Source organism: Capsicum annuum, chromosome 4 (assembly GCF_002878395.1).
Source record: "Capsicum annuum cultivar UCD-10X-F1 chromosome 4, UCD10Xv1.1, whole genome shotgun sequence".
NCBI classification, from domain to species: Eukaryota; Viridiplantae; Streptophyta; class Magnoliopsida; order Solanales; family Solanaceae; genus Capsicum; species Capsicum annuum.
Genome location: NC_061114.1, coordinates 214,537,507 through 214,549,590, shown reverse-complemented (window position 1 = coordinate 214,549,590; position 12,084 = coordinate 214,537,507).

Below are 12,084 nucleotides of genomic sequence, written 5' to 3'. Positions count from 1 at the left end.
GCGTGATGACCTTTTGATTGATTAAATCCTAGACTTTGTGTTTTAAGTGGACACAATCCTCTGTACTGTGCCCTGTTGGCCCTGAATAATACGCACAATGTTGACTTGCATTAAAAAATTGAGAGTTAGGATTGACACTCTTTGACTATATTGGTTGTAAATAACCGGCATTCCTCAATCTTTCAAACAATTGGGTATGAATTTCAGCTAGTGGGGTAAAGTTACGGGGAGGTTTATTTTCGTAGTTTGGATGTTAGGGGTTATACTGGCTTAGGTTTGAAGGACGGGGTACTTGGTGATTATTTGGAGGGATTTGGAAATTTGTCCAGTTATTTGGAGGAGTAGTTTCGAAATGAGACTGATAATTTGGAGGAGTATTGGGGAAAGGTGTTTGGCTGTGGAGCTTGGTATGAGGATTGGATGTTTGGAAGTGGAGTTTGGTATGGGGTTGGGCGTAGAATACGTACGGAAGGTTAGGTGACTACGGGGAAGATAAAACATTTCGAGAGTTGAACCACTATTTTGATTTTGTAACAGAATTAGCAGAAACCATACCTACCTCTTCCTTCTTATTCTTAGAAAATATGGTAGTTCCAGACGATGTTGGGGTTTTGGCAATTTTCCCTGTCCGAATACCTTCTTCCAATAATTCTCCTATTTTTACCAAATCCGCAAAGGTTGCTCTGACTGCGGACACCATCCTGGTATAATATTCTTCTTCTTGAGCACGAGAGAACGTAGATACCATTTCCTCCTCAGACATGGGGGGTTGCACTTTGGCAGCTTATTTTCTCCAACGAAAAGCATAGTCTTGAAAACTCTCAATGCTTTTTTGTTTGATCCGATCTAGTGAATACCGGTCAGGGTCTATTTCGATGTTAAATGCGAACCGATCTAGGAAACCCTTGGCCAATGTTTTCCAACAAGTCAAATTTTTTGTCTCCTGAGACATGAACCACTCCAAGGATTCGCCACTTAAACATCGACTGTATAGGTGCATCAATAACGCCTCATTTTTCCCTATCCCTACTAGTTGCTCACAGTACCTTCTCAGATGGGCCATTGGATTTCTAGTACCTTCAAACATCTCTAACTTAGGGACTTTGTACCCATATCGTAGGTCTACTCCTGGATGAACACATAAATCATCATATCCTAAACCGTCGTGGTCCCTCACTCCATGAGATTCTTTGATCCTCATGATCTTTTAATTCATAGCTAGAAACTTTAGTTCATGCTTGGTCCTCCACTCTTTCTCCTAATACTCTTAATGGTCTATCTCGAGATGAGGAATAGGATTATAAATATCAGGGGATATGATGGCGTGAGAAGGATTTGGAAGGGAGGCTTGATATTGTGGATGAGAGGAATTTAGTTGGTAAGTGGGGAGGTCATTTTGGAAATTGGGAAGGTTCGGTGAACCTTGCAAGTAGTTTGGCAGAATATGAAAAGGATTTTGAGGATTTGAAAATGAATTTGGTGGATTCGAAGGTATATTTGATATGTTTTGTGGGTTTGGGAGTGAATCTTGCGGATTTGGGAATGCATTTTGTTGATTTGAAAAAGTGTTTTGAGGATTTGGGAATGTATCCGGAGATGGATTTTGTGAGGTTAAAGATGGATTTTGCGGATGGTAGGCTTCTGGGTTATTTTCATGATTGGTATTTTGGATGAATAGAGGAGCAGAGACAAACGATACATTATTTGGCTGATCCCTGAGAATATGGGTGCTTAGGGAAGGGATTTGGAGTGGAGTCCTGTGTCCGTCTGGAGCGGGGGCATTGACGGTGATGGCCAAGTTAGCAAAATTTCGAGTGCAATTTACTTCCTCCTGAAGCATTTCTAACTTTCTTGCAAGTTTTACAATCATTTCATTCTGTTCCGCTATCACATTGTTCAGGATAGTCAGTGCGCTCTATTTATTATTTCCTGTCATTTTTGGATAATGGTAAGAGGATGGGATTTTGTGCGCTTTCGATCGGGTGAAGTAGGGATGTTCTGCTAGCTTATTTCAACATAGAGTTATTTCTATTATCTGCAAAGTAGAACAACTCAAAGGCAAATGCGTTAGTTTCTGTATGTCATAAGTAATGCAAAATATTTGACAGGAAATAACCACACAGAGTTGTTTGAGTCATAGTCAAATTCATCCATAGGACATAGTGGATAAACTTGTCTTTGATCTCAACAAACGCACATAAGCACATAAAATAGTTATATCACGCAAAACATTATAATGACGCGTATCCTTGTTGGGGTGACCCTTTTTGAGCCAAGGGTTCAGGCTTAACGATTTTTTGAAGAAAATATGTTCTTTCTCAAAGTCAATCCATTAACCTACAACTCATATAGACACAGAAAGGGCATAAATGCCTACAAAAAATATCGAAATAGGGATACAATCTTTAGGGAAAGGGGGAAATAACATGAAAAAAGATAAGTTCCCGCGCAGGGGAGAATAGAAAGATTAGCTACTGGAGGCTCTTTCGTCCGCTTTTGCCTTCTTTTCCTTGTTCACCTCATGTGCTATTTGATACCTATTGATGATAAGATGACTCCCGCATAACTGTGCCTTGCAGTCATAAGTCATTTTCCCTATGCTATCGAGTTGGGAGGCCATGCTATCATCCAAATCGATTAGGCATTTCCTGGCATCATCAGTGTCTTTCCTAGCTCTTTTCAATTCTTTCCTTAACATACATATGGTCAAATCGTCCTCCATGTGCATCTATCGGTGTGCGATTTCACTTTTCTAGAACTCATCTTGTAGCCTATGAAGCCGAATTTGATGCTCGAATATCCACAACCTGAGTGGGTACATTTGGTCCCAGAATCAATGCTTCGGCAAGACTCTTTTTTAACCATTCCTTGTAAGTGTCACTGACTTCAGGGTCATGCTCTATATGGAAAGTCACTTCCGTCCACCTTCTTCTTCTCCATCCATTTATCATGTAGTCTTTTAGTGCAGGCTCACTTTCATCGTATTTGGTGAAAAACCTAAGCATGGAATCTATTTGTGGTGCCTTCTGCTTGATCTCGAATTGCCTAAGAACTCTGCCAGGATTGTAGGGCCGGGTCCCCCTGAGATCGAGAAGCACAAGGAAAGTCCACTTGCCCCCTCGAATGGTGTATTTTATTGAACGAAGAGAGTTAATGGACCATTGCACATCGTCATCTCTTAATTCCCCGAAAGTCTTAAACCAAAATTCGTGAGATACTTTCCTTTGGAACCTGTGTAGAAACAACCACATATCGTGCGAAGCTAGTATATCCACCCATGTTTTATGATCAGGTTGTACCATTCTCGAATCCTTTACCAAATGCTTCATCATCCACCATTGTAATATTAGGTTGCAACCTTGAAAGAAATGATTTTCGACTTAACACCTTCCCAAGGCTCGATATATGTCGGCGACAATCATGGGAGCTAAATTGTGGAATACCTTGGTAGAATCGTAATCTACTCCAATGAAAAGTCCATGGGCCACCGTGACAACCCTTGGATGAATTGTGCCATTTTCTCCCTGTGGGAACATCATGGTTCAAAGTAGACCTACCGCAAATGCAAAGGCTCTCATCTCCTTCCATTTTGCTTCGAACTCAAATTTATGTCCAAATTTGTGGAAGGCATTGAATCTTCAAAACCGATGAAACAACTCCCGAAAAGTGATATTTTCTCCATCACGTTCCCCTAGCCAGGTGTCGTCATCAGTTAAAAATACCTCTTTGATTGTTTGACGGTCCCACACGGCAGGAACTAAAATGTTCTTATAGGTGTTTTCTTTCTCTTGAAACACATTTCAATACTCTCATAGCAAATTAGCACTTCTTCGATGGTAGGAGTAAATTCCACATCCCCGAAGTGAAACACCGTATTCTGATCATCCCAAAAAGTCGTAAGCACGTGGATCATTTCAGGCCAAATGTCCATTGCGATCAACGAAGGCAGGTGCCCGATGTGTGTCCTAACAATTTTTCTCTCATCTGGACCCATTTGATTCCACCATAATTTTAGGTAATCGTCAGGTTTGGTAACCATCTTGAACATTTCACGGGAATGAGATTGATCCATATCTACATAAAAGAAGACAAAGATAAGCATTTCCCTGACCCCCAAAGGGTAATGGATTGAATTTAGAGAAGCATATATTTCTCCAACACATAAGTATGATCCGTCTGTGATTGACTCGGGGTCAATAGACGTAGGTCGGGTTTTCTAATGGGCCCAATACCCCGCTCGGGTATTGGGTCGTCCTAGGCTCATGCCTAAAATAAGGTATTGGTTTCGTTCTATCCTTGGTGTATAGAGTGGATTTGAACACTGGTTCTCAAGCGAACAACTTGAGATTTAAAATACAAAAAGCCATCAGACGACTCTCGTGCTAATAAACTGTTTGTATTTCTAACACATTTTTAGAATTGATCAATAGGGGCCGGGATACCCACGAAACTCCAAAATAGTTTAAATAATGTAGAAATATTCCATGAGATGCGATATTTAAATTCTACAGAATCAAAACACATAAACACATAAATAGTCAATCAAAAGACAAAATCAAATATTTGGTTAAAACCTAGTTAAAATTCCCTAGCAGAGTCGCCATTTCTGTTTTGACAAAATTTTGACGTTTGAAAGAGAGTCGCCACATAATTTTGAAAAGAAATAAAGAAACCTTAAGAGAGTTACTTCAAACGATTCAATACAGGAAAATCATTTAAGTTTAGAGATTCTGAGTAAACGGTTTCTATTAATATTTTAGGAAGGTGTTAGGCACCTAAAACGTCCGCTAACTTGCGGTTATCCGGACTATTTGAAAATCATCTTTTGATTAACCTCTAAAAGATTAATTTGTTGAAAAGTGATTGATTTTTAGAAAAAAAAGATTTTGTGTAAAAACAGTTTTAGACAACCTAATAGGTATTTTAAATAAGTCTACACAAATGATATAATCAAGTAAACACATAAACGGGGAAAAGGAAGAGCAAGGAAACGATTTAGGCCATTGGGCCCAAACCAACAAAACCTGTCCTAGTCTAATTGGGTTTTTGACCCATTTCACCTATCCTAATGCTATGTTTCGAGCCTTTGGCTCGAGTCTTTCTCCACCTGTATTAAATTTACAACTTTGGCTTTAAGGCCCAAATGAATAAATAAATCATTAAAATAAATGACATAAATAAATAATTCGTAAATAAATAAAATGACAAACAAGACTTCCGCGTCTCTTAGCTGCTTCGAGGATGAACTTTAACCCATCTTCTTCATATTTCGACTCCTTTCTTCAAAAATAATCAACTAGAAGAGGTAGGCCTCATTGGCCCATCATGAAATGCAATAGAGAGAGAACCTATTTGAGGTTCGAACATGGTGTCCTGAATTTATTTCACATGTGTCAAAGAAAATAATAGAGGGAAATTATATACTTATGGAAGTGAGGGAGGAAGACTAGAAATTCGATGAAATTATCAGGACAACACACCAAATTGAGCATGAACAGAACCAAATAAAAATAAGAGAAAAGCATCCAAGATTTTCGACCGAGGGAAATTCCAAAATAAGGAAGGAGGTGAAAATTCATGCACATACTTACTGGAAAAATAAACCCAAAAAACGCTAAGTAAGGGCATTTTACGTAGAATTGGTCTACTCCAGTCACAAACCACTCCTAATAACAGACATGTTTCACTAACTCGTAAACACTATAATCCACATAATATAACCCATGCAAGTTCAATCAATCATCACAGAAAAAACTATTTGAAGCGAAGGTTGTTGATTGTACTGCTTTTTTTGTCATACAATTGGAAAGTGAGAAAAAGTCATGGTGTAAATTATTCACTTCTTTATGACATAATTAGGCTAAATTTGTCTAACCGAATTAACAAGATAGCACATTAGATCACTTTATTCAAAAATCAATTAAAGACATTATCCTTTGTTAAGTCATTTTCACTAATCATTGCCGCACAATGAACTCCTCGTGACATCATTTTTTGAATATGCAACCACTACAACACTAAAACACTAAAACAAAACAATAAAATACAATAAAGTGAAACATAATAAGACTCTAAAGCAGAACATAAAATATTTGAGTAGCAAAATCGATTTTCACAGATTACAATTGGCAATTTCAAAGTAACACAACACTCAATAAACCTATATAAGGCTCCAAAACTCTATGTCATCGAATGTATAATGCTGTAAAGCAGTAAGTAATCAGTGGAAAATTAAGGAGGAAGATCTCATGAAGTGGGGAAGACAAGAGAAGAAAGAGAACAGAATAATAGTCACTATGACCCAACAATACCCATAGGACGATTCAGATTAGGAACTTTCAAAGACGAAAAACATATCATGGAAGTCTCATTTTTTAGTTCTCAATTTTGTTAAGCCTCTTAGACATTGTAAACCAAAGAGGCTTACCAAAACGTTTGCTTCAAACTAACTAAACTGATTTCCATGATTTCTCAAATGACTTCAAATAAGGAATGTAAGACTAACAACAACGAGGAAAATAAGACTTCATTTCAAGGATTCAGAGACACACTCCCAAATAGAAATGAGGAAAATAAGACTAATCAATATCCTTGTAAAACTATAGCAGAGATGACGACTATTCCAAACCTCCTCGCTATTCTAACATATTCGGGCGGTATGGTCTTTAAGCGAAACTGGGACTTTCTAATAAGATTATGGAGCCTGCTTCTCGTCCTTTGGGCATATTAGGAGCCAAAGAAACTTGGGAGGCAGCTCCACTAGTAGAGCAACTAGCTCAATGATTTAGGCTCCGTTCAATAATAATATCAAACAAAACATTGTCAATCAGCAATTACGACCAAACAACCTCGGGTTAATACTATTAAACACGGTCGAAGTAACACACTTTAACTAGGCAATTAGGATATTCTAACCACCAACAATACCCAAAACAAGAGTATGTAATCAATACTCTACCAATATCTACCTACGGCTATTGAAGCCATCTACCAACGAACAGACCAGCATACAATCATATTGAAGACTTATTCATAACTGTAGAAGATCGAGATAAAGCAGAAGCACTTGATAACTCAAAGGGATAGGATGTTACCTTTCAGAGAGCAGCAAATGGGATGACGAGCTATCAGTAAAAACATCGCTACCAAAATCTCGCGACGTCGACCACCAATAGTGCTTCTACTGTCTTTTCTCTTAAAGATTTCAAAAATCACTTTCAACTCCCAAAATTTTTGACCCTTTCTGATTTTCCCCACCCAAGAATTTTTGACCTTTTTTTTTCAATTCTCCCCACAAAAATTTTCAACCAAAAATCCTCGAATTTTCCGTCCTCTTGATTTTTCCAGACCAAAAAAGAAAGAAAGGAGAAATTTTCTCCTTAAATTCCTAACCCAGGAATTTCCAACCAAAACTCCTCAGAACCTTTCCTTATCAGACCTCAAAATTTCCTAACCCTAGTTTTTCAACCTAAGAGCCTAAAATAGAAAATCCCCTTCAATAGTGACCCCAGGGCTCTTTATATAGAGGACGGATTAGGGTCTTTTAGGGATTTAGAAGAAAGATATTTTTTGAATTTTGAAAATTGAGAGTCTTCCCCCACAGCCCATTTTTGAACTCAAATCGTACCAAATTTTGGATTTTTTCCCAGAAAAAATAAAATGTGTGGACCAATTAAAAATAGGTAAAACGAATTCCATTCCAAACAAATGAAAAACGACTAGATATGTATGAATTCATACCGTGATATCTGAGATTTATGGGGTTGGAACATTGGAGGGATACCTGTCCTCTTCTCTAGAAGATTCAAAGGTTTTATCTGAGAAAACAAGAATGGGAAAGGGATCTTTAGACCGTTGCTGAACTGGAAATGGGTCAAGGATCGGGTTTTTGATGGGTCGAGTTGTCATTGTTATTTTGTCATTAGTGACGTGTTTGTACGCTGGTTTTGGTTGTTTGTTAGAGTTTTTTATTTGATAGAACTGTTGTTTTGTTTGGTGAGGCAGATAAAGAATAAAGGGGTTTGGTCCGGGTTGGATAGTTGTTGGACTGGGTTATTGATTGCTGTTAAATTAGGTTGGTGGGCTGCTGACATTAGGGAATTGGGCCTGGGGTAGTGCTGATTAAGTTGGGTGTTAAAATTGGGATGGATAGTTTAGAAAAATAGTTTCAATTAACATTTAACCCATTCTAATTAAATTTTGATCAAATTAAAGGCTAATTGGCCAAATGTATTGCGATTGTGGCCTATTTAATTTTAATTTATGATCAAATTTAATAGATTGATTAAATTGAATTGAAATTAAATATGAACTAATACTTCTTTTAATCCCGAGTTTCTTGATTTAATAAAACCAAACAAGTATTTCTCCGAATACATTATTTGTGAGAATAAATTATATTTTAAACAAGATTTAATTATTTAAATTTATTTTCCAAATAATCCTTAATTTAAAGTCAAATTTTGATGAAAATGTTCATTTAAATGACATCATTTATACAATCTCATATATGAAAATACGAAAGATATATAATTATCACTTAAATGACAAATTTAGCCCAAATACCTATTTTAAAATGCATTTATTTGAAAAAAAATTGATGTGATTTTATTTGAAAATCGAAGAAACTCGAGATTAAACATTGTTGCGGTGGGAAAAAATTAGGTGTCAACAACTATCCCCTCCCTTTGGGTAAGATGGATGCAAGTAATCCTGACTAAGGGAGGTTGAAGTTCCTAATTTTTGTCTGACCACAAATTCGTATCTAAGAGAGATTGGCTTTCTGCATGAATTTCATAGAGTTATAGCTGAACCTCGGTATTAGTTTTCCTACATATCTAAGGTTACATGAGAATTTAGGCCACTTGTAGTTCATTGATCTTGATTTAAAGCACAATTTTTAAAAAATTCACAAGCTATCTCAGTTTTAGAGTTTTTGATAAAACTGAGAAACTGGGGGATAAAGGGATTAGGGGGGAGGTTGGTATGCAATCAAGTTTTCTACATAGATCCCTTCCTACATGTCCCTAAGACTCAGGGAATCAAACTATTTGTAGTTTGACTCAACCGGTAGAAAAGATAGTCTTTTATTTCAGACAACCTTTGGCTCAAGATGGGTGACCAGTCAATCGAGTTGTAGAAAAGAGGCTTGTAACCTCTTAACTATGAGCGTGGAGCTCTTCATATCCATAGGGAAGAACTTACCTGGACATAATTTCCAAAACTCTAAGAGCGTTGCCACCTGAATTTGTAAGGAAGAGAAAGTTCCCCTCGATATGAGTTAAGAAAACATTCAGAGGTAAAGATGAGACCAGAATATCCCAAAATATCCATATGCCTTCTAATAGAAAAGTGGTTAGATGGTGGTGGTGATCACTATTTAGCTCACGTCTAGAGAGTTTGACATTCATCTCCAGACTATGCCCCGTTTTGCTGTTGAGAAAGAGTTCCACGTCGTCTTGCATGTTTTTTGGAGTCGTCTACCCCTGTTGTTTTGATTTGAGATTTTCACCCTTTCGGATGCTTTCGATAATTTCTCAAGCAAAAAGTGTTCGTACTAACATAGTTCATGAAAGATGTAGGTAGTCTTTTACCATATCTTCATGAGAGTTGTCGCCTGAAAAGTGGAGTCATCTCTTCATGGTACCTGTTTGGAATGAAATAACTGGAAACAACAAAAACAACAACCCTCTTAGTTGTTGTATAATTATGACATTTGTCGATTGAATCTGTCTTCAAAGTGAGGTGGCCTTTTTGGACACCGTCGATACTTTATGCAGAACCGTCTCTACAACCGTGTAATCTTGTGCTGGAGTGGCAACCCTTTTGGTTCCCTATATCACTTATTCTATGTGGAATGATAACCTCTCAGGTTACAGCCGATGATCGATTTATAAATTTTCCTTAAATTATCAATCTTTGGATAATCTTGCTTATTATTTGATATTAGATATGAGGTGAATTACATATATCCTTTGAATTTCTAGATTTTAGGTAATCCTGTACATTATCCGACTTTAGATAAGAGATGGCTTACAGGTATCCCTCCAATCGCTAGCTTTCAGGTGTTCCTGCACATCATCCAACCTTGGATACAATGTGACTTATAGATAATCTCTTAAATTGTTAGTCTTTGGGTAATCCTGTGCATAATCGATCTTGGATATGACACAGCTTATAGAGAATCCTGGGACATATCAATTTGATAATCTTGCATATTTTCCGGTAAGGAGTTAGTTACGACTTATGGATAACCTTTGAACTATCGATTTTTGGACGATTTTGCACACTATCCGGTTAGGATGTTGTTGTGGCTTACGGATAACCTACAGGATATCAACTCATAGGTGATCTTGCACACTATCCAATTTCAAATAATATGACTTATAGATAATCCCTTAAATTGTCAATTTCCAGGAAACCTTATATATCATTCATCCTTAGATAGCGACTTAAAGGCATCCCTTCAAATCGTGTAAGCTCGATGCATTCATATGCTGATTCATGAAATGATGAGATATCCTTGACACCAGCATTTTTTTCTAGCGTGTTAACAGATATTGAATTCCTTCTAGGGCGATGGTATGAGAGGGCCTTTGCGGAAATGATATGTAATAGCCCTTGGGGCAATGATATACAATAGCCCTTACGGCAATGATATGCTATATCCATTATGCCGATGATATGCAATAGCCATTATGGAGATGATATGCAATAGCCATTGTGGCGATGATATACAATAGACCTTGTGGCGATGATATGCAATAGCCATTGTGGCGATGATATACAATAGCCATTGTGGCGATGATATGCAATATCTATTACGATGATATGCAATAGCCATTATGGCGATGATATGCAATATCCATTGTGGCAATGATATGCAATAGCCCTTGTGGCATTGATATGCAATAGCCATTGTGACGATGATATGCAATAGCCATTGTGGCAATGATATGCAATAGCCATTTTGGCTATGATATGCAATAGCTATTTTGGCAATGATATGCAATAGCCATTGTGGTGATGATATGCAATAGCCATTGTGGCGATGATATGCAATAGCCCTTGTGGCGATACCTTACGGCTATGATGTGTAATTTTACCTGATTTCATTTATCAGCGTCCTACTTTCTACATGTACCGTTCTTGGGTATTAACGCTCTGTTGTGGTTCCCATTTTGCTCAGAGATTTTTGAAAGGGACCCTCATTTTATATATTGTACCCTGCATCCACAGAAAAATAATTAGTTTGAATGAAATTAATTCGTGTTGACCTCCTTGGATCCTTGATTTACTCTTTTCCATCTCTTGGGCATTGCACCATATCGGGACTTCCACCCTGACACTCCATCCCAAATGATGTCTAGACAAATACTAAATAAGTGAGTCATAAGATTTTTGGAAAATAGTCTTAAATTTTTGAAAATAATTTTGAAAACTTCTGTAAAACTTTAAAAAATCTCTGCTAGTCATGTCATGTACTAGCTCAACGAATGTCTTCCTTGTGGTTTTGACTATATTCGACGGATGGTTTCCAAAACTCATGATCATTGTTGGAGGGTTTCTTCAAGTAGTTCTATCATACCCCAAAATCGAGTCTACCGAGACTTTGTTACAGTTGGTGGCTTCAAAAGCTTTAACCTCTGGTGCTGGGGAATTTGGAATATGTTACGACATTTGGTGGAAATTTTGAGGTCTTCCTCAAAATTTCTGCCCCAGTTTAAAGTTGTTTGAGATGATACCAATCCGAGTGGATCTGAAGTCTTTGCTAATCTTCATTCTTCTTGTTGGATTTCGATCTTCTCTTGTGAATTTTCGAGATTCCTTCTTGAAAATTCTGCCCTAATTTTCCTTTCCTGGGGTTATATGACCGAGTCGTTGGAGCACCTACGTATCCCGTTGAAGCAGGAATCAGGTAAAACGTAGTTTAGGACTACTCTAGGGATATACAAAAGAAATTAATGGGTTGACCAAAGCCAACATAGGCCACCTACGTATGCCTTTCTCGGGAATTCAGGTCATCACATAGTTCATACATAAAAAGAAAGGGATTCTAGGAATTTACACACTAGAAAACAATAT